The 26,877-nt window shown below is 45.6% G+C and overlaps 1 long non-coding RNA gene across 2 annotated transcripts; it reads left to right on the top strand.

The window, feature by feature from the left end:
• The first annotated feature begins 17,685 nt into the window (after positions 1–17,685).
• LOC147967953 (uncharacterized) lies at positions 17,686–23,199 on the top strand. 2 transcript variants are annotated; one of them, XR_015603921.1, is made up of 2 exons: positions 17,686–18,426; positions 22,864–23,199. It is a non-coding gene; the product is annotated as an uncharacterized LOC147967953 (long non-coding RNA). The 2 variants fall into 2 exon arrangements; XR_015603920.1 differs by having other exon boundaries at positions 17,686–22,431.
• The last annotated feature ends 3,678 nt before the right edge of the window (positions 23,200–26,877 follow it).

The raw sequence follows: 26,877 nt of genomic DNA, 5'->3' as shown, positions 1-26,877 counted from the left end.
TGGTTTTGATGCGTAGGTGAGATTGGTTCTTACTTAAGCCCATAGCAGCCACGTAAAACTTGCAACAACAAAGTAGAGGACGTCTAACTTGTTTTTGCAGGGCATGTTGTGATGTGATATGGTCAAGGCATGATGCTGAATTTTATTGTATGAGATGATCATGTTTTGTAACCGAGTTATCGGCAACTGGCAGGAGCCATATGGTTGTCGCTTTATTGTATGCAATGCAATCGCGATGTAATGCTTTACTTTATTACTAAACGGTAGTGATAGTCGTGGAAGCATAAGATTGGTGAGACAACAACGATGCTACAATGGAGATCAAGGTGTCGCGCCGGTGACGATGGTGATCATGACGGTGCTTCGGAGATGGAGATCACAAGCACAAGATGATGATGGCCATATCATATCACTTAAATTGATTGCATGTGATGTTTATCCTTTTATGCATCTTATCTTGCTTTGATTGACGGTAGCATTATAAGATGATCTCTCACTAAATTATCAAGAAGTGTTCTCCCTGAGTATGCACCGTTGCCAAAGTTCGTCGTGCCCAGACACCACGTGATGATCGGGTGTGATAAGCTCTACGTCCATCTACAACGGGTGCAAGCCAGTTTTTGCACACGCAGAATACTCAGGTTAAACTTGACGAGCCTAGCATATGCAGATATGGCCTCGGAACACGGAGACCGAAAGGTCGAGCGTGAATCATATAGTAGATATGATCAACATAACGATGTTCACCATTGAAAACTACTCCATCTCACGTGATGATCGGTTATGGTTTAGTTGATTTGGATCACGTAATCACTTAGAAGATTAGAGGGATGTCCATCTAAGTGGGAGTTCTTAAGTAATTTGATTAATTGAACTTAAACTTATCATGAACTTAGTCCCTGATAGTATCTTGCTTGTTTATGTTGATTGTAGATAGATGGCTCGTGCTGTTGTTCCGTTGAATTTTAATGCGTTCCTTGAGAAAGCAAAGTTGAAAGATGATGGTAGCAATTACACGGACTGGGTCCGTAACTTGAGGATTATCCTCATTGCTGCTCAGAAGAATTACGTCCTGGAAGCACCGCTGGGTGCCAGGCCTGCTGCTGGAGCAACACCAGATGTTATGAACGTCTGGCAGAGCAAAGCTGATGACTACTCGATAGTTCAGTATGCCATGCTTTACGGCTTAGAATCGGGGCTTCAACGACGTTTTGAACGTCATGGAGCATATGAGATGTTCCAGGAGTTGAAGTTGATATTTCAAGCAAATGCCCGAATTGAGAGATATGAAGTCTCCAATAAGTTCTATAGCTGCAAGATGGAGGAGAATAGTTCTGTCAGTGAGCATATACTCAAAATGTCTGGGTATAATAATCACTTGATTCAATTGGGAGTTAATCTTCCGGATGATTGCGTCATTGACAGAATTCTCCAATCACTGCCACCAAGCTACAAGAGCTTCATGATGAACTATAATATGCAAGGGATGAACAAGACTATTCCCGAGCTCTTCGCAATGCTGAAAGCTGCGGAGGTAGAAATCAAGAAGGAGCATCAAGTGTTGATGGTTAACAAGACCACTAGTTTCAAGAAAAAGGGCAAAGGGAAGAAGAAGGGGAACTTCAAGAAGAACGGCAAGCAAGTTGCTGGTCAGGAGAAGAAACCCAAGTCTGGACCTAAGCCTGAAACTGAGTGCTTCTACTGCAAGCAGACTGGTCACTGGAAGCGGAACTGCCCCAAGTATTTGACGGATAAGAAGGATGGCAAGGTGAACAAAGGTATATGTGATATACATGTTATTGATGTGTACCTTACTAGAGCTCGCAGTAGCACCTGGGTATTTGATACTGGTTCTGTTGCTAATATTTGCAACTCGAAACAGGGACTACGGAATAAGCGGGCACTGGCAAAGGATGAGGTGACGATGCGCGTGGGAAACGGTTCCAAAGTCGATGTGATCGTGGTCGGCATGCTACCTCTACATCTACCTTCGGGATTAATATTAGACCTAAATAATTGTTATTTGGTGCCAGCGTTGAGCATGAACATTATATCTGGATCTTGTTTAATGCGAGACGGTTATTCATTTAAATCAGAGAATAATGGTTGTTCTATTTATATGAGTAATATCTTTTATGGTCATGCACCCTTGAAGAGTGGTCTATTTTTATTGAATCTCGATAGTAGTAATACACATATTCATAATGTTGAAGCCAAAAGATGCAGAGTTGATAATGAAAGTGCAACTTATTTGTGGCACTGTCGTTTAGGTCATATCGGTGTAAAGCGCATGAAGAAACTCCATACTGATGGACTTTTGGAACCACTTGATTATGAATCACTTGGTACTTGCGAACCGTGCCTCATGGGCAAGATGACTAAAACACCGTTCTCCGGTACTATGGAGAGAGCAACAGATTTGTTGAAAATCATACATACCGATGTATGTGGTCCGATGAATATTGAGGCTCGTGGCGGATATCGTTATTTTCTCACCTTCACAGATGATTTAAGCAGATATGGATATATCTACTTAATGAAACATAAGTCTGAAACATTTGAAAAGTTCAAAGAATTTCAGAGTGAAGTTGAAAATCATCGTAACAAGAAAATAAAGTTTCTACGATCTGATCGTGGAGGAGAATATTTGAGTTACGAGTTTGGTGTACATTTGAAAAACTGTGGAATAGTTTCGCAACTCACGCCACCCGGAACACCACAGCGTAATGGTGTGTCCGAACGTCGTAATCGTACTTTACTAGATATGGTGCGATCTATGATGTCTCTTACTGATTTACCGCTATCGTTTTGGGGTTATGCTCTAGAGACGGCTGCATTCACGTTAAATAGGGCACCATCAAAATCCGTTGAGACGACGCCTTATGAACTGTGGTTTGGCAAGAAACCAAAGTTGTCGTTTCTTAAAGTTTGGGGCTGCGATGCTTATGTGAAAAAGCTTCAACCTGATAAGCTCGAACCCAAATCGGAGAAATGTGTCTTCATAGGATACCCAAAGGAAACTGTTGGGTACACCTTCTATCACAGATCTGAAGGCAAGACATTCGTTGCTAAGAATGGATCCTTTCTAGAGAAGGAGTTTCTCTCGAAAGAAGTGAGTGGGAGGAAAGTAGAACTTGACGAGGTAACTGTACCTGCCCCCTTACTGGAAAGTAGTTCATCACAGAAAACTGTTTCAGTGACTCCTACACCAGTTAGTGAGGAAGCCAATGATAATGATCATGAAACTTCAGACCAAGATACTACTGAACCTCGTAGATCAACCAGAGTAAGATCCGCACCAGAGTGGTATGGTAATCCTGTTCTGGAAGTCATGCTACTAGATCATGATGAACCTACGAACTATGAAGAAGCGATGGTGAGCCCAGATTCCGCAAAGTGGCTTGAAGCCATGAAATCTGAGATGGGATCCATGTATGAGAACAAAGTATGGACTTTGGTTGACTTGCCCGATGATCGGCAAGCAATTGAGAATAAATGGATCTTTAAGAAGAAGACTGACGCTGATGGTAATGTTACTGTCTACAAAGCTCGACTTGTCGCAAAAGGTTTTCAGCAAGTTCAAGGGATTGACTACGATGAGACCTTCTCACCCGTGGCGATGCTTATGTCCGTCCGAATCATGTTAGCGATTGCCGCATTTTATGATTATGAAATTTGGCAGATGGATGTCAAAACTGCATTCCTAAATGGATTTCTGGAAGAAGAGTTGTATATGATGCAACCGGAAGGTTTTGTCGATCCAAAGGGAGCTAACAAAATGTGCAAGCTCCAGCGATCCATTTATGGACTGGTGCAAGCCTCTTGGAGTTGGAATAAACGTTTTGATAGTATGATCAAAGCATTTGGTTTTATACAGTCTTTCGGAGAAGCCTGTATTTACAAGAAAGTGAGTGGGAGCTCTGTAGCATTTTTGATATTATATGTGGATGACATATTGCTGATTGGAAATGATATAGAATTTCTGGATAGCATAAAGGGATACTTGAATAAAAAATTTTCAATGAAAGACCTCGGTGAAGCTGCTTACATATTAGGCATTAAGATCTATAGAGATAGATCAAGACGCTTAATTGGACTTTCACAAAGCACATACCTTGACAAAATTTTGAACAAGTTCAAAATGGATCAAGCAAAGAAAGGGTTCTTGCCTGTGTTACAAGGTGTGAAGTTGAGTAAGACTCAATGCCCGACCACTGCAGAAGATAGAGAGAATATGAAAGATGTTCCCTATGCATCAGCCATAGGATCTATCATGTATGCAATGCTGTGTACCAGACCTGATGTGTGCCTTGCTATAAGTTTAGCAGGGAGGTACCAAAGTAATCCAGGAGTGGATCACTGGACAGCGGTCAAGAACATCCTGAAATACCTGAAAAGGACTAAGGATATGTTTCTCGTATATGGAGGTGACAAAGAGCTCACCGTAAAAGGTTACGTTGATGCAAGCTTTGACACTGATCCGGACGATTCTAAATCGCAAACCGGATACGTGTATACATTAAACAGTGGAGCTGTCAGTTGGTGCAGTTCTAAACAAAGCGTCGTAGCGGGATCTACATGTGAAGCGGAGTACATAGCTGCTTCGGAAGCAGTGAACGAAGGAGTCTGGATGAAGGAGTTCATATCCGATCTAGGTGTCATACCTAATGCATCGGGTCCAATGAAAATCTTTTATGACAATACTGGTGCAATTGCCTTGGCAAAGGAATCCAGATTTCACAAAAGGACCAAACACATCAAGAGACGCTTCAACTCCATCCGGGATCTAGTCCAGGTGGGAGACATAGAGATTTGCAAGATACATACGGATCTGAATGTGGCAGACCCGTTGACTAAGCCGCTTCCACGAGCAAAACATGATCAGCACCAAGGCTCCATGGGTGTTAGAATCATTAAAGTGTAATCTAGATTATTGACTCTAGTGCAAGTGGGAGACTGAAGGAAATATGCCCTAGAGGCAATAATAAAGTTATTATTTATTTCCTTATAATCATGATAAATGTTTATTATTCATGCTAGAATTGTATTAACCGGAATCATAATACATGTGTGAATACATAGACAAACAAAGTGTCACTAGTATGCCTCTACTTGACTAGCTCGTTAATCAAAGATGGTTATGTTTCCTAACCATGAACAATGAGTTGTTATTTGATTAACGAGGTCACATCATTAGTTGAATGATCTGATTGACATGACCCATTCCATTAGCTTAGCACCCGATCGTTTAGTATGTTGCTATTGCTTTCTTCATGACTTATACATGTTCCTATGACTATGAGATTATGCAACTCCCGTTTACCGGAGGAACACTTTGGGTGCTACCAAACGTCACAACGTAACTGGGTGATTATAAAGGAGCATTACAGGTGTCTCCAAAGGTAGATGTTGGGTTGGCGTATTTCGAGATTAGGATTTGTCACTCCGATTGTCGGAGAGGTATCTCTGGGCCCTCTCGGTAATACACATCACATAAGCCTTGCAAGCATTACAACTAATATGTTAGTTGTGAGATGATGTATTATGGAACGAGTAAAGAGACTTGCCGGTAACGAGATTGAACTAGGTATTGGATACCGACGATCGAATCTCGGGCAAGTAACATACCGATGACAAATGGAACAACGTATGTTGTTATGCGGTCTGACCGATAAAGATCTTCGTAGAATATGTAGGAACCAATATGGGCATCCAGGTCCCGCTATTGGTTATTGACCGGAGACGTGTCTCGGTCATGTCTACATTGTTCTCGAACCCGTAGGGTCCGCACGCTTAAGGTTACGATGACAGTTATATTATGAGTTTATGCATTTTGATGTACCGAAGGTTGTTCGGAGTCCCGGATGTGATCACGGACATGACGAGGAGTCTCGAAATGGTCGAGACGTAAAGATTGATATATTGGAAGCCTATATTTGGATATCGGAAGTGTTTCGGGTGAAATCGGGATTTTACCGGGTTACCGGGAGGTTATCGGAACCCCCCGGGATCCATATGGGCCTTCATGGGCCTTAGTGGAAAGGAGAAAGGGGCAGCCCAAGGTGGCTGCGCACCTCCCCCCTCCCCTAGTCCTATTAGGACTAGGAGAAGGTGGCCGGCCCCCCTCTTTCTCTTTCCCCCCTTGGGAATCCTAGTTGGAATAGGATTGGGGGGGGGTCCTACTCCCGGAAGGAGTAGGACTCCTCCTGCGCCCTCTCCTGGCCGGCGCCCCCCTCCCCCTTGGCTCCTTTATATACTGAGGCAGAGGCACCCCAGAAACACACAAGTTGATCCACGTGATCTATTCCTTAGCCGTGTGCGGTGCCCCCTGCCACCATATTCCTCGATAATACTGTAGCAGAGTTTAGGCGAAGCCCTGCTGCTGTAGTTCATCAAGATCGTCACCACGCCGTCGTGCTGACGGAACTCTTCCCCGACACTTTGCTGGATCGGAGTCCGGGGATCGTCATCGAGCTGAACGTGTGCTCGAACTCGGAGGTGCCGTAGTTTCGGTGCTTGATCGGTTGGATCGTGAAGACGTACGACTACTTCCTCTACGTCGTGTCAGCACTTCCGCAGTCGGTCTGCGTTGGGTACGTAGACAACACTCTCCCCTCTCGTTGCTATGCATCACATGATCTTGCGTGTGCGTAGGAAATTTTTTGAAATTACTATGAAACCCAACAGAAAATGTGCTCAAAGAATGTAGCATCCTTAGACTCCATAATTGTACCGACCTTCATGTCAGGTACCTCATATTTCACTACTAGAAATCTATAGCCAACACTATTCATAGCACAACCCAAATTAACACAGTCCACAGTCTTTGGTCCAAGCTTATGCTTTTTGGGGATCGGCACATTAACTTTCGCCAAGCAGCCCCAAGTACGTAAGTACGAGAGTGTTGTCCTTCTCTTGGTCCACTTCTCATAAGGAGTGATATCGTTATCCTTTGTTGGAACTTTATTCAGGACATGACATGATGTCATTATAGCCTCCCCCCACCATGCCTTGGATAAACCCGACGTATCTAACATGGTGTTAACCAAATCAGTTAGAGTACGATTTTTCCGCTCGGCAACCCCGTTTGACTGGGGTGAGTAGGGAGGCGTCCTCTCATGAATAATATCGTGTTCCGCACAAAAGGCATCAAATTCTTTCGAGAAGTACTCTCCACCACGATCTGACCGGACTCGTTTAATTTTCTTTTCGAGTTGATTCTCAACTTCTGCCTTATAGATTTTAAAGTAGTGTAGAGCCTCATCTTTTGTATTTAATAGATACACATAGCAATACCTAGTGGAATCATCTATCAAAGTCATGAAATATTTCTTTCCATCTTTAGTCAACACACCATTCATCTCACAAAGATCAGAATGTATGAGTTCAAGTGGCGCCAAGTGTCTCTCCTCTGCTGCCTTGTGAGGCTTGCGAGGTTGCTTAGATTGCACACACGAATGGCACTTAGAACCTTTGGCTAAAGTGAAACTTGGGATTAAATTCGATTTTGCTAGCCGCGTCATAACGCCGAAACTAATGTGACAAAGACGTGAATGCCAGACTTCAGATTCATTAACACTCAAATGAATATTGTTCATGACTTTATTACATAGATTTGCAAGAGAAAGGCGGAACATGCCTCCGCATTCATAACCCTTTTCCAAAAAATAGTCCATATTTCGTAACAACTAATTTATTAGACTCGAATACCAACTTAAACCCTTCTCTACATAGAAGGGAGCCACTAACGAGGTTCTTCTTGATGGCGGGGACATGCTGCACGTTCTTCAGCTGCACGATCCTTCCCAAAGTAAACTTCAGATCGACCGTGCCAACACCAAGAACAGAAGCACTCACGCCATTCCCCATCAGTACGGACCCGTGAGCTGTGGCCTGGTAAGAAAAAAACAATGAAATGTCAGCACACACATGAACACCTGCACCTGTGTCGACCCACCAATCGGTGGAAGGCCAAACTGAAAATACAGCAAATAAATTACCGTACCCAGATGCACCACTCTCATTGTTGCTCACAATCATATTGACAGACTTGGAGTCCTACCCTGGCTTCTTGTACTTGTTTGGGCACTTGTTGGCCCAATGTTCAACCGAACCACAAGTAAAACAGCCCTCATCCTTCTTGTTCTTCGTGAAGGTCTTCTTACCCTTCTTCTTAAAGTCGGCATTCTGTTGGACACCGTTCTTTCCCTTGGGCTTGTGGGAATTGGAGTTCTTCTGATGTACCATATTGGCCACAGAAGTTCCTTCGACCCCTTTTCCGTGCGAGTCCTTTGCCCTTGAATTCTGCTCAACACTCAGATGGCCAATGACATCCTCCACAGAGAATTCACGCCTCTGATGTTTCAGAGTGGTGGCAAAGTTCCTCCAGGAATTGGGGAGCTTAGCGATTATGCAGCCCGCGACAAACTTGCCCGGTAACTCGCACTTAAGAAGCTCAAGCTCCTTAACAACGCATATTATCTCATGAGCCTGCTCCAATACAGGACGGTTTTCAACCATCTTGTAATCGTGGAACTACTCTATAATATACATCTCGCTCCCTGCATCGGCAGCCCCGAACTTAGATTCGAGCGCCTCCCACAAGTCCTTGGCACACCGCATATGCAAATATGCATCAACCAGCTTATCTCCAATCACGCTCAGAACTGCCCCGAGGAACACGACAGTGGCCTCCTTGAACGTCTTCTCCTGTTCAGGAGCGATCGTTCCTTTGGGAGTCACACCGGCGACCCAGAACACATTCATGGTCGTGAGCCATAAGGTGGTTTTAGTCTGCCAACGCTTAAAGTACGTCCCCGTAAACGGGGACGGTTTCAGTGCAACAGCAAAACCAGAATTCGAAAAACTCCTACACACATTAGGTTTTTGGATTGATGAATAAATAGGCAGTTTTTCGATTAAATTAATCCATGAATAAATCATGAGCAAGACATGGACAGCATTGGTAACACACTGATTACGATCTAATAGAGCATGTTGAAAGAACATGCGGTGCCCCCATGTTTGGTTTTGGTAATTAATGACAATCTCTATGAACTAATGGTTGCCTTGAATTATATTTGAAGGATTTGTCCATAGGCATTTCTTGAGGTCCATGTGTTGGTTTCAAGGAGTTTATGTGGTGATCAAGGTGTTATTAAGGAATTATCCAAAGATTGGTCATGTGAGAGTTGAGCTTATTGCAAGCATGTCTTGAAGAAGAAGATTGTGTGATCATTCATGTTTACCTTCAAGACATCATCCAAATGAAGAGAGTTGGAAAGAGTCAAGGTTGATCAAGACTAAGTCAAGAGTGAATCAAGTTGATCAACACACAAAGCACACAAGATGTACCTGTTGGAAATATGCCCTAGAGGCAATAATAAAATGATTATTATTATATTTCCTTGTTCATGATAATTGTCTATTATTCATGCTATAATTGTGTTATCCGGAAATCGTAATACATGTGTGAATACATAGACCACAACATGTCCCTAGTGAGCCTCTAGTTGACTAGCTCGTTGATCAATAGATGGTTACGGTTTCCTGACCATGGACACTGGATGTCGTTGATAACGGGATCACATCATTAGGAGAATGATGTGATGGACAAGACCCAATCCTAAGCATAGCACAAAGATCGTGTAGTTTGTTTGCTAGAGCTTTCCAATGTCAAGTATCATTTCCTTAGACCATGAGATCGTGTAACTCCCGGATGCCATAGGAATGCTTTGGGTATGCCAAACGTCACAACGTAACTGGGTGACTATAAAGGTATACTACGGGTGTCCCCGAAAGTATCTGTTGGGTTGACACGGATCGAGACTGGGATTTGTCACTCCGTATGACGGAGAGGTATCTCTGGGCCCACTCGGTAAGCATCATCATAATGATCTCGATGTGATCAAGAAGTTGTTCACGGGATGATGTGTTACGGGAACAAGTAAAAGAGACTTGCCGGTAACGAGATTGAACAAGGTATCGGGATACCAATGATCGAATCTCGGGCAAGTATCGTACCGATAGACGAAGAGAATTGTATACGGGATTGATTGAATCCTTGACATCATGGTTCATCCGATGAGATCATCGTGGAACATGTGGGAGCCAATATGGGTATCCAGATCCCGCTATTGGTTATTGGCCGGAAAGGTGTCTCGGTCATGTCTGCATGGTTCCCGAACCCGTAGGGTCTACACACTTAAGGTTCGGTGACGCTAGAGTTGTTATGGGAAATAGTATGTGGTTACCGAAGGTAGTTCGAAGTCCCGGATGAGATCCCGGAAGTCACAAGGAGTTCCGGAAGTGTTCCGAGGGTACTAGGCTATGGCCAGCATGACCGAAAGGTGTTTTGGGAGCCCCGGCAAGCTTCCACCTTCTTGGCTTGGGAGGGAAGCCTCCTTGGCTTGGGAGGCAAGCTTCCACCTTCTTGGCTTGGGAGGGAAGCCTCCTTGGCTTAGGAGGCAAGCTTCCACCTTCTTGGCTTGGGAGAGAAGCCTCCTTGGCTTGGGAGGCAAGCTTCCACCTTCTTGGCTTGGGAGGGAAGCCTCCTTGGCTTAGGAGGCAAGCTTCCACCTTCTTGGCTTGGGAGGGAAGCCTTCCTGGCTTGGGAGGCAAGCCTCCACCTTCTTGCCTTGCCCCTATATATAGTGGAGGGGTGGGAGGGCAGCAGTGGCCTCTTCCCTGGCGCAGTCCTCCCTCCTCCTACACCTCCTCCTCCTCCATAGTGCTTGGCGAAGCCCTGCCGGAGAACCACGAGCTCCACCACCACCACGTCATTGTGCTGACGGAGCTCTCCTTCAACTTCTCCTCTCCCCTTGCTGGATCAAGAAGGAGGAGACGTCCCCGGGCTGTACGTGTGTTGAACGCGGAGGTGCCGTCCGTTCGGCACTTGGATCGGATCTTCCACGATTTGAATCACCGCGAGTACGACTCCATCAACCGCGTTCTTGTAACGCTTCCGTTTTGTGATCTTCAAGGGTATGAAGATACACTCCCTCTCTCGTTGCTAGAATCTCCTAGATTGATCTTGGTGACACGTAGGAAAATTTTGAATTATTACTACGTTCCCCAACAGTGGCATCATGAGCTAGGTCTATGCGTAGATTCTATGCACGAGTAGAACACAAGTAGTTGTGGGCGATGATTTGTTCAATTTGCTTGCCGTTACTAGTCTTATCTTGATTCGGCGGCATCGTGGGATGAAGCGGCCCGGACCGACCTTACACGTACGCTTACGTGAGACAGATTCCACCGACTGACATGCACTTGTTGCATAAGGTGGCTAGCGGGTGTCTGTCTCTCCCACTTTAGTCGGATCGGATTCGATGAAGAGGGTCCTTATGAAGGGTAAATAGCAATTGGCATATCACCGTTGTGGCTTTTGCGTAGGCAAGAAACGTTATTGCTACAAACCCATAGCAGCCACGTAAAACATGCAACAACAATTAGAGGACGTCTAACTTGTTTTTGCAGCAAGTGCTTTGTGATATGATATGGCCAAAGGTTGTGATGAATGATATATGTGATGTATGAGATGATCATGTTATTGTAATAGGAATCACGACTTGCATGTCGATGAGTATGACAACCGGCAGGAGCCATAGGAGTTGTCTTAATTTGTTTATGACCTGCTTGTCAACATAAACGTCATGTAATTACTTTACTTTATTGCTAAAGCGTTAGCCATAGTAGTAGAAGTAATAGTTGACGTGGCAACTTCATGAAGACACGATGATGGAGATCATGATGATGGAGATCATGGTGTCATGTCGGTGACGACGATGATCATGGCGCCCCGAAGATGGAGATCAAAGGAGCGAAATGATATTGGCCATATCATGTCACTATTTGATTGCATGTGATGTTTATCATGTTTTACATCTTATTTGCTTAGAACGGCGGTAGCATAAATAAGATGATCCCTCGTTAAAATATCAAGAATGTGTTCTCCCTAACTGTGCACCGTTGCTAAGGTTCGTCGTTCCGAAGCACCACGTGATGATCGGGTGTGATAGGTTCTTACGTTCGCATACAACGGGTGTAAGCCAGATTTACACACGCAATACACTTAGGTTGGATTGACGAGCCTAGCATGTACAGACATGGCCTCGGAACACGGAAGACCGAAAGGTCGAACATGAGTCGTATAGAAGATACGATCAACATGGAGATGTTCACCGATGATAACTAGTCCGTCTCACGTGATGATCGGACACGGCCTAGTTGACTCGGATCATGTATCACTTAGATGACTAGAGGGATGTCTAATCTGAGTGGGAGTTCATTAAATAATTTGATTAGATGAACTTAATTATCATGAACTTAGTCTAAAATCTTTACAATATGTCTTGTAGATCAAATGGCCCACGCTAATGTCAACCTCAACTTCAACGCGTTCCTAGAGAAAACCAAGCTGAAAGATGATGGCAGCAACTATACGGACTGGGTCCGGAACCTGAGGATCATCCTCATAGCTGCCAAGAAAGCATATGTCCTAGAAGCACCACTAGGTGAAGCTCCCATCCTAGAGAACCAAGACGTTATGAACACTTAGCAGTCTCATGCTGATGATTACTCCCTCGTTCAGTGCGGCATGCTTTACAGCTTAGAACCAGGGCTCCAAAAGCGTTTTGAGAAGCACGGAGCATATGAGATGTTCGAAGAGCTGAAATTGATTTTCCAAGCACATGCCCGGGTCGAGAGATATGAAGTCTCCGACAAGTTCTACAGTTGTAAGATGGAGGAAAATAGTTCTGTCAGTGAGCACATACTCAAGATGTCTGGGTTACACAACCGCTTGTCCCAGCTGGACATTAACCTCCCGGACGAGGCGGTCATTGACAGAATCCTTCAGTCGCTCCCACCTAGCTACAAGAGCTTTGTGATGAACTACAATATGCAGGGGATGGAAAAGACCATTCCTGAGGTATATTCAATGCTGAAATCAGCAGAGGTAGAAATCAAAAAGGAACATCAAGTGTTGATGGTGAATAAAACCACTAAGTTCAAGAAAGGCAAGGGTAAGAAGAACTTCAAGAAGGACGGCAAGGAAGTTGCCGCGTCCGGTAAACCAGCTACCAGGAAGAAGTCAAAGAATGGACCCAAGCCTGAGACTGAGTGCTTTTATTGCAAGGGAAAGGGACACTGGAAGCGGAACTGCCCCAAATACTTAGCGGACAAGAAGGCCGGCAACACTAAAGGTATATGTGATATACATGTAATTGGTGTGTACCTTACCAGTACTCGTAGTAGTTCCTGGGTATTTGATACCGGTGCGGTTGCTCATATTTGTAACTCAAAACATGAGCTGCGGAATAAACGGAGACTGGCGAAGGACGAGGTGACGATGCGCGTCGGGAATGGTTCCAAGGTCGATGTGATCGCCGTCGGCACGCTACCTCTACATTTACCTACGGGATTAGTTTTAAACCTTAATAATTGTTATTTAGTGCCAGCTTTGAGCATGAACATTGTATCAGGATCTTGTTTAATGCGAGATGGCTACTCATTTAAATCCGAGAATAATGGTTGTTCTATTTATATGAGAGATATGTTTTATGGTCATGCCCCGCTGGTGAATGGTTTATTCTTGTTGAATCTCGAACGAAATGTTACACATATTCATAGTGTGAATACCAAAAGATGTATGGTTGATAATGATAGTCCCACATACTTGTGGCACTGCCGCCTTGGTCACATCGGTGTCAAACGCATGAAGAAGCTCCATACAGAAGGACTTTTGGAGTCTCTTGATTTCGAATCATTTGACACGTGCGAACCATGCCTCATGGGCAAGATGACCAAGACTCCATTCTCCGGAACAATGGAGCGAGCAACCAATTTATTGGAAATCATACATACTGATGTGTGTGCTCCAATGAGCGTTGAGGCTCGCGGTGGCTATCGTTACGTTCTCACTCTCACTGATGACTTAAGTAGATATGGGTATGTCTATTTGATGAAATACAAGTCTGAGACCTTTGAAAAGTTCAAGGAATTTCAGAATGAGGTAGAGAATCAACGTGACCGAAAGATAAAATTCTTACGATCAGATCGTGGGGGAGAATATTTAAGTCACGAATTTGGTACGCACTTAAGGAAATGTGGAATCGTTTCACAACTCGCGCCGCCTGGAACACCTCAGCGTAACGGTGTGTCCGAACGTCGTAATCGCACTCTATTAGATATGGTGCGATCTATGATGTCACTCACTGATTTACCGCTATCATTTTGGGGATACGCTCTAGAGACAGCCGCATTCACTTTAAATAGGGCTCCGTCGAAATCCGTTGAGATGACACCGTATGAATTATGGTTTGGGAAGAAACCTAAGCTGTCGTTTCTAAAAGTTTGGGGATGCGATGCTTATGTCAAGAAACTTCAACCTGAAAAGCTCGAACCCAAATCGGAAAAATGCGTCTTCATAGGATACCTCATTGAAACAGTTGGGTATACCTTCTACCTCAGATCCGAAGGCAAGATCTTTGTTGCCAAGAACGGGTCCTTTCTGGAGAAAGAGTTTCTCTCGAAAGAAGTAAGTGGGAGGAAAGTGGAGCTTGATGAAGTACCGCCTCTTGAAACAGAAGGCAGCGCAGCTCAGGAAGATGTTCCTGTGATGCCTGCATAGGCTAGAGAGGAAGTTAATGATGATGATCAAGGTACTTCGGATCAAACTCCTAATGAACTTCGAAGGTCCACAAGGACACGTTCCGTACCAGAGTGGTACGGCAATCCTGTCTTGGAAATCATGTTCTTAGACAACGGTGAACCTTCGAACTATGAAGAAGCAATGGCGGGCCCAGATTCCGACAAATGGCTAGAAGCCATGAAATCTGAGATAGGATCCATGTATGAAAAGGAAGTATGGACTTTGACTGACTTGCCCGATGATCGGCGAGCCATAGAAAATAAATGGATCTTTAAGAAGAAGACAGGCGCGGATGGTAATGTGACCATCTATAAGGCTCGACTTGTCGCTAAGGGTTATCGACAATTTCAAGGGGTTGACTACGATGAGACTTTCTCACCCGTAGCAAAGCTGAAGTCCGTCCGAATCTTGTTAGCAATTGCCGCATACTATGATTATGAGATATGGAAAATGGACGTCAAAACGGCATTCCTCAACGGCTTTCTTAAGGAAGAATTGTATATGATGCAGCCGGAAGGTTTTGTCGATCCTAAGAATGCTAACAAGGTATGCAAGCTCCAGCGCTCGATCTATGGGATGGTGCAAGCATCTCGGAGTTGGAACATTCGTTTTGATGAGATGATCAAAGCGTTTGGGTTTACACAGACTTATGGAGAAGCTTGTGTTTACAAGAAAGTGAGTGGGATCTCTGTAGCATTTCTCATATTATATGTAGATGACATACTTTGATGGGAAATGATATAGAACTTTTGGACAGCATTAAGGCCTACTTGAATAAGTGTTTTTCAATGAAGGACCTTGGAGAAGTTGCTTATATATTAGGCATCAAGATCTATAGAGATAGATCGAGACGCCTCATAGGTCTTTCGCAAGGCACATACCTTGATAAGATATTGAAGAAGTTCAATATGGTTCAGTCCAAGAAAGGGTTCTTGCCTGTATTGCAAGGTGTGAGATTGAGCACAGCTCAATGCCCGACCACGGCAAAAGATATAGAAGAGATGAGTGTCATCCCCTATGCCTCAGCCATAGGGTCTATTATGTGTGCCATGCTGTGTACCAGACCTGATGTAAACCTTGCCGTAAGTTTGGTAGGTAGGTACCAATGTAATCCCGGCAAGGAACACTGGACAGCGGTCAAGAACATCCTGAAGTGCCTGAAAAGGACTAAGGATATGTTTCTCATTTATGGAGGTGACGAAGAGCTCGTCGTAAAGGGTTACGTCGACGCTAGCTTCGACACAGATCTGGATGACTCTAAGTCACAAACCGGATACGTGTATATTTTGAATGGTGGGGCAGTAAGCTGGTGCAGTTGCAAGCAAAGCGTCGTGGCGGGATCTACATGTGAAGCGGAGTACATGGCAGCCTCGGAGGCAGTGCATGAAGCAATATGGATGAAGGAGTTCATCACCGACCTAGGAGTCATACCCAATGCGTCGGGGCCGATCACTCTCTTCTGTGACAACACTGGAGCTATTGCCCTTGCCAAGGAGCCCAGGTTTCACAAGAAGACTAGGCACATCAAGCGTCGCTTCAACTCCATTCGTGAAAATGTTCAAGATGGAGACATAGAAATTTGTAAAGTGCACACGGATTTGAATGTCGCAGATCCGTTGAGTAAACCTCTTCCGCGGGCAAAACATGATCAACACCAGAACTCTATGGGTATTCGATTCATCACAATGTAACTAGATTATTGACTCTAGTGCAAGTGGGAGACTGTTGGAAATATGCCCTAGAGGCAATAATAAAATGATTATTATTATATTTCCCTGTTCATGATAATTGTCTATTATTCATGCTATAATTGTGTTATCCGGAAATCGTAATACATGTGTGAATACATAGACCACAACATGTCCCTAGTGAGCCTCTAGTTGACTAGCTCGTTGATCAACAGATGGTTACGGTTTCCTGACCATGGACACTGGATGTCGTTGATAACGGGATCACATCATTAGGAGAATGATGTGATGGACAAGACCCAATCCTAAGCATAGCACAAAGATCGTGTAGTTCGTTTGCTAGACCATTCCAATGTCAAGTATCATTTCCTTAGACCATGAGATCGTTTAACTCCCGGATGCCGTAGGAATGCTTTGGGTATGCCAAACGTCACAACGTAACTGGGTGACTATAAAGGTATACTACGGGTGTCCCCGAAAGTATCTGTTGGGTTGACACGGATCGAGACTGGGATTTGTCACTCCGTATGACGGAGAGGTATCTCTGGGCCCACTCGGTAAGCATCATCATAATGAGCTCAATGTGATCAAGAAGTTGTTCACGGGATGATGTATTACGGGAACGAGTAAAAGAGACTTGCCGGTAATGAGATTGAACAAGGTATCGGGATACCGACGATCGAATCTCGGGCAAGTATCGTACCGATAGACGAAGAGAATTGTATACGGGATTGATTGAATCCTTGACATCATGGTTCATCCGATGAGATCATCGTGGAACATGTGGGAGCCAATATGGGTATCCAGATCCCGCTATTGGTTATTGGCCGGAAAGGTGTCTCGGTCATGTCTGCATGGTTCCCGAACCCGTAGGGTCTACACACTTAAGGTTCGGTGACGCTAGAGTTGTTATGGGAAATAGTATGTGGTTACCGAAGGTAGTTCGAAGTCCCGGATGAGATCCCGGAAGTCACAAGGAGTTCCGGAAGTGTTCCGAGGGTACTAGGCTATGGCCAGCATGACCGAAAGGTGTTTTGGGAGCCCCGGCAAGCTTCCACCTTCTTGGCTTGGGAGGGAAGCCTCCTTGGCTTGGGAGGCAAGCTTCCACCTTCTTGGCTTGGGAGGGAAGCCTCCTTGGCTTAGGAGGCAAGCTTCCACCTTCTTGGCTTGGGAGAGAAGCCTCCTTGGCTTGGGAGGGAAGCCTCCTTGGCTTAGGAGGCAAGCTTCCACCTTCTTGGCTTGGGAGGGAAGCCTTCCTGGCTTGGGAGGCAAGCCTCCACCTTCTTGCCTTGCCCCTATATATAGTGGAGGGGTGGGAGGGCAGCAGTGGCCTCTTCCCTGGCGCAGCCCTCCCTCCTCCTACACCTCCTCCTCCTCCATAGTGCTTGGCGAAGCCCTGCCGGAGAACCACGAGCTCCACCACCACCACGTCGTTGTGCTGACGGAGCTCTCCTTCAACTTCTCCTCTCCCCTTGCTGGATCAAGAAGGAGGAGACGTCCCCGGGCTGTACGTGTGTTGAACGCGGAGGTGCCGTCCGTTCAGCACTTGGATTGGATCTTCCACGATTTGAATCGCCGCGAGTACGACTCCATCAACCGCGTTCTTGTAACGCTTCCGTTTTGTGATCTTCAAGGGTATGAAGATACACTCCCTCTCTCGTTGCTAGAATCTCCTAGATTGATCTTGGTGACACGTAGGAAAATTTTGAATTATTACTACGTTCCCCAACAGTACCGAGGGATCAAGCGATCCCATGGTATGGTAAGCATTGTCAATTACGCTTTGTGTACTAACCCATGGTCTTCATGAGAGTTCTTTGTGGGGTTAGGTTGCGGTGTGCAAGTTCAAGTGAAGCGGGCAAGTTCAAGTAAAGCATCATGAAGAGATCAAATGCTTGAAGCTTGCCATCCATTGTGGTGACAACAGACTTGTGAAGATGTGCGGAAGGGTGACTCACCCATAGTGGAGTATGGGGGAGCAATCAACTAGTCTTCATCGAGCCAACGCAATTGAGAAAGGTGGTTCATCTTGAGGGAGTCAAGATCGTCATCATCTAGCTCAAGTGGACCATGTGCAAGGCAAAGGTTTGCTCTTAATAGGTTTTCTATTTTACCAGTCTCATGATGGTAGTTGGGAGACCGGGTTATAGGATCGATTGTCGTACTATCAAGGGGGGCTCTCGATGAGTAGCTTGATCGTATCGTTCATAGAGAGCTCAAACCATTGCATCCTTGCATCATCTTTATTGGTTCTTGTTTGGTTCTTCTCTTTGTGAGTTTTGGAGCTTATGGTCATCTTGATGACAAGCTCGAGTTCATCGAAAATGGAGTTCACTCGCATCTTCAATGATGTTTTTGATGTTGGAGGTTATGCCGGTTCTTCTCGGTTGGAGGTTTCACTCCTCTTTTGTTGGCATACCTCCCCTGCCTCTTCTTACTATAACCAGTCGATGTTTTGATGCTACTCGTCGTCTTGTTTCCAACAAGCTTGAGTTTGCTCAATTCGGAGATCATATGAAGAAGTTGTGGCAGTTCTGGTTGGTCCCAGCGGTAGTAACGCTTGGGTGCTACAAGCGGCAGTACTGCTCCACAGCGGTAGTACCGCTGGTAGCCCCCAGCTGTAGTACCGTTGCGGCTTCGTGCTAGTACCGCCTTGATTTGAGGGGTCTTTTTCGTGTCGGGTTTTACGGTGCTAGCCGCGGCAGTGGAGGTGGTAGTACCGCTCGTGTGCGGTAGTACCGTCCTGACCACCACGGTAGTACCACTCTGGGCCCAGCGGCAGTACCGCGAAGGGGAGCGGTAGTACCGCTGGCCAAGCGGTAGTACCGCGGTAGTCAAGCGGTAGTACCGCTCTCTGCGGGGCTGATATGGGGGTAACAGTTGGATTTTCCCCCTCCTATAAAAGGGGGTCTTCTTCCCCAATGAACCTTATCCTTTGAGCTCGTGTTCTTCCCCCATTGTTGACCTTCTTCGAGCTTGCTAACTCTCAATCCCTCCATGGATTCTTGCTAGTTTTTGAGGGAAAAGAGAGAGGAGATCTAGATCCACATTTCCACTAATCACTTTCTCCTCTATGTGAGGGGAACCCCTTGGATCTAGATCTTGGAGTTCTTGGTGTTCTCCTTCTTGTTCTTCCTCTCATTTTCCTCCCTAGCATTAGTTGCTTCGGTGGGATTTGAGAGAGAAGGACTTGGGCACTCCGTGTGCCCTTGCCATTGCATTTGGTGCATCGGTTTGAGTTCTCCACGGTGATACGTGGAAGTTTCAAGTTGAGAAGCTTATTACTCTTGGGTGCTTGGTACCCTTGAGCTTGTTCCTCTTGGGTGCTTGGGCGCCCTAGACGGTTGGTGGTGTTCGGAGCTCAATCATTGTGGTGCAAAGCTCCGGGCAAGCGTCGGGGTTTCCAACTAGGTTGTGGAGATCGCCCCGAGCAATTTGACGGGTACCGGTGACCGCCCCCAAGGGTTGCCAAAGTGTACGGGTTCGGTGACCGCCCCCAAGGGTTGCCATTTGTACGAGTTCGGTGACCGCCCTCAAGGGTCCCTTAGTGAAATCACGGCATCTTGCATTGTGCGAGGGCGTGAGGAGATTACGGTGGCCCTAGTGGCTTCTTGGGGAGCATTGTGCCTCCACACCGCTCCAAACGGATATTAGCATCCGCAAGGGTGTGAACTTCGGGATACATCGTCATCTCCGCGTGCCTCGGTTATCTCTTACCCGAGCCCTTTACTTGTGTACTTTACTTTGTGATAGCCATATTGTTTCTTGTCATATATCTTGCTATCACTTAGTTGTTTATCTTGCTTAGCATAAGTTGTTGGTGCACATAGGTGAGCCTAGTTGTTGTAGGTTTTGTGCTTGTCAAATTAACCGCTAGGTTTATTCCGCATTTGTTCAAGCCTAAACCGTAATTATTTTAAAGCGCCTATTCACCCCCCTCTAGGCGATGTGTACCCTCCAATCGGCCATGCGGCGGCGGTGACGGTGGCAGCAGCCGCGGCATCCTCGGCAGCCTTCTTGTCGGCCTCGGCCTTCTCAACGGCGGCATGATCGGCGTCGGTCGACATGGTGATGACGAAGGTGGTGTGGACGTAGATGAACAGAAGCGAGCAGTCGCGTAGTCACTGCCCAAAAACCTAATCGCCCCTCTCCCGTCTACCGTGTACATGGTGAACAGGATGGAGTCGCCGGCGGCAGCAGCAGCAGAGGAACGACATGGGCGTGGAGGTGGAGATGCGTTCTGTTTCCCTGCGGCTAGGGTTGGCAGCGCCCCACATATATATGTGCGGCCGCGTGTGGAGAGACGTGGGCTGAACCCACATCCAAGTCGGTAGCCCATGATCTAACATCTCAGATCGTCCCTACCTGTCAAAGACTCTCCGTTCCTGACCGGCAAAAAGAAGCGCATAGGAGTGAGCTCGGCTCGGCTCAATCCTGCAACCCGCAACCCGCAATCCGGCGCGGCGCGTCGTGGCGAGGCGAGCGGAGGAGGAGGAGTGTGCGAGGGCCTCATCTCTTCTCAAACTCCAATAGCATGAGGTAGAGAATCCCTTATAAACCACTCCAACTCTCCTTCCACTTCCGGGGTGGGACTAAACTTCCCACCACCTTGTCATGCCACCTACATGGGCCCTTAGAGATTAAATCTGAAATTGTCATATGGGCTCTAGGCCCATCTCATATTTCAACAGCGGCGGCTGGTGCAGTGGCAGCGGCACGGGGCGGTCCTCGGGGCTGTCGGGCGGCGGAGGCAACGGGCGGGGCGCCCCGGAGCCGGGCGGAATTCTTTCAGATCCAAGGGCTTATTTGTAAAACTGAATCGTTTCCCAGATATAATCACTTAAAGAGGGACTGCGGGTGCAATTTCCAGAAAACAAGAGGACCTTTTTGCAAAAGTGTCATGATGACGGATGACCAGAAGAAAGTGGTTTATTAGTACGTAACTAGCACATATGTCCGTGCGTTGCAACGGAAGGATTATGACTATGTTTTAAAAAATTGGAACCGTGTAAAATCACACATGTTGTGCTATGGAGTAAGTAAATGCTAGCTGTCATGAATTAGGATTGCCTGAGTAACAAACTGGATCGTAGGAGAAGAGTCGCTAGCGACAAAAATGCGTCATCAATGTGTTCTTGGAGATGGGACTCATGGAACATGATAGCACTTGCTAGAGAATGATAGTCTGACGTTCCTCCAACACCATGTTGAGAACCCACCCGATGGCAAGCCAAGCACCAATTCAGGTTGCTAATGTTATGGGCATCGCCGTCGCGGCTAAAGGAGACCATGTGAGGGAGGAGTTTGGACATGGGCGCACGAGGAGGGGTTAATATTATAGGTGTTGGTACACAAACAATTCAGTCCATGCACTTAAGATTTACGGTCCCGGAAGAAATTTAGCACACCAAAAACAATGCATTATCTGAAAATAGCTTCAACGGGGGGTACGCAAAGGCAGGATACAATCCCGTTTAAATGTCAAATGCATACAGCAGGGTGTATGCCCTCATATAGCCTCATTTAATCCCACAAATTGTTCCGATTAATATCCATGCATGCTCACAAGTTATACTCTTGTTTCGCACCCTTATTCCTTATTCAGCCCACAATTGACTCACCTTTAATCCACGTTTAGTGTCATGCAGCCTCCTATAGCCTCTTTTAATCTCATAAATTATCTCAATTAATATCCATGCATGCTCATGATTAAAGGCTGCCCACAATTCCTGTATGTAATGTCATTCACAGAGAGGCACCTCCTCCGTCCTGGTTAATTCCTGAGTTCTCTTGTTGGCAGGCTACTCGCGAACGTATAAGAATTGGTAGAATTTAATGTAAGAAGTCAAGGTGGGATTATTAAACTATGGAACCTGTGCGTCCTTCATCTGTAATATATTTTTCCAAAGTTTTCCAATGTAAACTTGAATAGATGCTTGGCCTAGTTGGCAGCTGCAGCTACTGCTAGTACACAAGGTCCTGAGTTCGATTCTTCACCTTGCCAGCTAATTTTTTCCTTGTTTTGCTGTAGTAGGCCCACTTGCGTGCCTGATGGCCCATAACAGTAGCGCGGAGCAACTACCTGGCCCTGTACGTGAATATTTTTCGTTTTCATAGAACAAGAAAATTAGTACCACCTCGGATTTTCAAAATTCTCAAAAAATATAATATGGGTGAACGGATGAAAATTTTGGATAAACGCACCTTACTTTATTAGTAGGTATAGAGGTATAGATTATTTCTTTTCAATATTCCACTCAGTTTTAATTATTATATCTGATATGTATTTGTAAGATGTGGTAGCTACATGAATATTATGACATCCAGCAGCAAGTAATTATAATGGGTGCGCTCATTCAAAAATATTGTAAGGGCATGTACAACAGCATCTAGTCAGTCCTATGTAACAAAGGACACGTAGGAAAAAAGTGACGTGGGGGGAGTTAGAGCATTTTACGGCTGGCCTAACAGACAGCCTGCTATGTGGTTTATTTCTAACCCCGCTGTTTCTTTTGCTCGCAGCTTGCGAGGAGGCCAGGGCGCGCCTCGTCCAGCCGCGGCCTACCTGCTGTGTCAGTCAGCCCAGCCGCCTCGACTCGGCCTTCTCTGCTCCCACTTTTTGGAAATCGCGTGTCCTCCGTCGAGCGAGGGCGCCGGTGGTGGTGTTCGCTCGGTGGACTCTGTTCCATTTTCTTCGCTCCTTCACGCTTTGGCGATTCCTTCCGTTCCCTTTCTCTGCTTGTTTTGATTTCTAATGTAGCTTGTTGATTCTCATGGCAGCTCTCGTACACATATAAATTGGTGAGAATATATGTATATCAGCGAGGTGGGACAATTTAATTGAAGTGCAGTTGCAAAGCTCGTTGTATCTGAATTTAGCCACCTAAAAAGGACAGCGGGTTGAATACTCAAAAGCATAGGGTCTTTTCTGTAAGAACGAAACGTTTTCTTCGAGAACCACTTAAAATAGGACTGCGGATTGAATACCTGAAACAGTAGGGACTTTTGTAGATGCCCTTACAATGTTTTTGGATGAGCGCACCCATTATAATTACTTGCTGCTGGATGTCATAATATTCATATACCTACCACATCTTACAAATACATATCAGATATAATAATTAAAATTGAGTGGAATATTGAAAAGAAATAATATTTATTAAGGGAAATGATATTTGAGGCTCACCGGTATTTGCTGATCATCAAGGATATTCCTCAACTAAGAACGAAACGTTTTCTTCGAGAGCCACTTAAAATAGGACTGCGGGTTGAATACCTAAAACAGTAGGGACCTTTTTACAAAAAACGTCGACGACATACGACCAGAAGCACTTGGTGCTTTATTAGTAGATAAAGATAAAGACTAGTACAAATGCCCTGCGTTGCAACGGGCATAGAAACTCGCAAAATCTGATCTATCTGCTATTACGTTCTATTTTTTTATTCAATTATGATAAACATCGATAATAAGGTTACATTGATTATTACCTTTTAGAGTATGCATTTTGGACGTTAAGAAGCCACCTTAGTTTTGTTCATCGGATAGAAGAGTAGTGGCCCATGGAATAGTCTGTGAATACTTTTTTTTCTTCAAAGAAACATGACTATTTATTTATTTTTATATAAGAGTAGTGAACGCTTTATTCAAATTGAATTTTTTAAGGAAAACATTTTCTGAACTGAATTTTTAAAAATGTGAATATTTTAATTTTCTTTGAATATTTCTATATGTATTTTTTAAATGGAACATTTTTTGTGGTTTTGACCAGTTTTTAAAGAGTGTTACATATACATCTATGTGCAAATTTTAAACTATTTTTCTTACTATATTAAAATGTTTTTAGATATAGTTCGTAGTTTGGTTGGGAAGAGTTATTGTTTTTTTTTCATTATTTGGGTTTGGCCCAAACAAAGAAGGCATATGGCAATAAAAATATTATACACATAACATTTTTGTTGAAGTAATTTTAACTAGACGCAATTGTTCCTTCGCACGCTAAGCATGGCATCTTCTTGTCGGAAACAACAACTTGAGTTTGATCAGACTCTATGGCCATGACTTCTAACTGTGTTTTGGCATTGGTGGTATATCAACATGTATATATAGGCAAGCTCGGCAGTGTCCGTTCGCAAAACACATTGGTGGTATATATCAACGTGTATATATAGGCAAATTCAGCAGTGTCCGGCGGATCTCATGGGGTCCGGTTGGTTTTTGTCTTCGGTGGGTCTGACTGGATCCGGTCTTCGTTCATCTACGTCTATGTGTCTGCAGGTTGGATCCTTCCGATCTATGCTTCTCTTCATCGGCGGCGGCTGCTGTTCTGGTGTGCTGGTCCTATGAGACCTTAGCACGCCGACTTCCCTACTGTCTACTACAACAATGTTTGTCCGGCTCCGACGAGGGAGGGGCGATGACGATGGCGCGCCTTCGGCTCGCTCCACTGATTGTAGTCGTCGCTAGGTGGTCTACGGACCTGTATGTAAATTTTACTTTTTGTGCTTTTTGTACTACCTTGACAGTTGATGAATAGATCGAAAGTTTTCTTGCAAAAAAAATCAGCAGTGTCCGAAAGAAGTTCACTTTCCTGTTGTACGTCGTAGGTCCGTGTTCGTTTGCTTTCTGCCTGTACGTAAGCTCTGACATGTTTTGTTTTTGTTGGGCATGAGCAACGCATGCAGTAGCAAACCTGCATGCAATGCATCACACAAGAGGTCGGGGCTTGCCTGCTCCTGCCTCCCTGCTGTTCCTTTTAGCACTGATCCAGCAAAAAATTTCTCCCACGTTTCTTTTTTATTGCCAAAAGAGAAAGCAAGAAATACCTCATCCAATTGGCGATATATGCATATCATTGAAACCTCCTTTGGCCAATACGTCCATGGGATAAAGTCCGTTCACAGTAGCCATGCCATGTTGACGCCGTCCTGCCGCCCAAAGCTGCAAGTTCTTGAATCTTGATACTGGCATGTTCGCGCCCCAGCGAGCTCGCCGTGCTTAATGTTGGCTGGCCGTCCTCCAAGAGATCATAGTGCAAAATTATGGAGACCATCCACTCTCCAGTGTAGCACCCGCCGAATTCTGCCCGCCCTCGCCCTTGCATGTACAGCCTCATGCCCTCATCCACGGCCTTTGGCGTTCCCCATTGCCACTCTATCCGCCTCAACCCCCCCCCCCCCCCCCCCCCCCCTCCCGGTGTTGTCCCCTTGCTCCAACGGCCCATGCCCAACCGGTTCAGTTCAGAACTTCAGATACCGATCTTTTGCTGCTGAAATTCCACCGTGTATCAAACGCCAACATCCATCTTATTATCTTCAGTAAAAAAAAAGGCTGACCACTTGAAGCATAACTGGCATTCAATCTCTTATATATATATATATATATATATATATAAAATAAAAAAATAAAAAAAAGAAAAGATAAAGATAAAGGTTAGGTCAAGATAAGATTTGTATTGGCCGAGCGAACGAGCGTGTCAGGTTTGGTGTTGGGGGCGTCGGTGCGCCTGAAGCGGCCTACACATTAGTCTGTGGTCTGTGTGGAATTAGTCTGTGCTCGACTCGACCTACACGGAATTAGTCTGCGGCTTACGCATTAGTCCAGGCGGTCATTTTTAAAAGGCGATGCTAGGCGCCGGTGCGCCGGCCGAAACGTTTCGGCCGGTCGCACCCTAGCCGTCAGATCGGCCCGTCCCGAGCCATTGAATCCTTATCCGACCAGGTCGTCGTCTTCCTCTCGCGAGCGCGTAACGAGCGTCGTCTTGCACTCGCGAACCCCGTCTCGCCGGCCGCACGCGTCCTCCCTCGTCGCCGCCCCTCCCTCGCCTGCCCTCCTCGTCCCTGGTCGCCGTCCTCGCCGGCCGTCTTTCCCGGCCGCCCTGGTCGCCGGTCCAGTCCTTGGCGGCCATCCTCGTCACCGGCTTCGCCCCATGCAACAGCCCACCCCTGCGATTGAAGCTTTCATGGCCACCGTTGCAGCTCCGGTGGCGACGACCGGAGCTCACCGGTGTGCTCGCCGCGCGCTCATATCCAGGTTGCAAACAAAAAAAACGAGCGCCAGGGGAGATGCCCGGTGCTGCAACCGACGATGGAAAAAGCTACAATCGCTGACGAAAAAAGCTTCAACCAGCTATGAAAAAAGTTTCAACTCTTACGACGGAAAACTATGAACGACCAAAGAAAAGCTACAACCAGCGATGAAAAAAAGCTTCATCCGACGACCAAAAAAGCTTCAACCGGCTATGAAAAAAGTTTCAACTCGTATGACGAAAAACTATGAACAATCAAAGAAAAGCTACAATCGGCGACGAAAAAAGCTTCATCCGACGACGAAAAAAGCTTCAACCGTGGAGCGTAAGCCATGGACGACAAACGAAAAGCTACAACCGGCGGTTACAAAAGCTACAACCGGCATTGAAAAAAGTTTCAAACTAATTGTCTCAGCTGTGAATCCCGCGATGGCGATGACGTCGTTTTGCTGCAACCATAGTTGGTTTTGCTACAAACGGCGTTGGAATTTGCTACAACCATTTTTCACAG

This window comes from Triticum urartu, chromosome 5A (assembly GCF_056163025.1).
Source record: "Triticum urartu cultivar PI428250 chromosome 5A, HENAU_Tu73, whole genome shotgun sequence".
NCBI lineage: Eukaryota > Viridiplantae > Streptophyta > Magnoliopsida > Poales > Poaceae > Triticum > Triticum urartu.
This window is presented reverse-complemented; position numbering and strand designations above follow the sequence as displayed.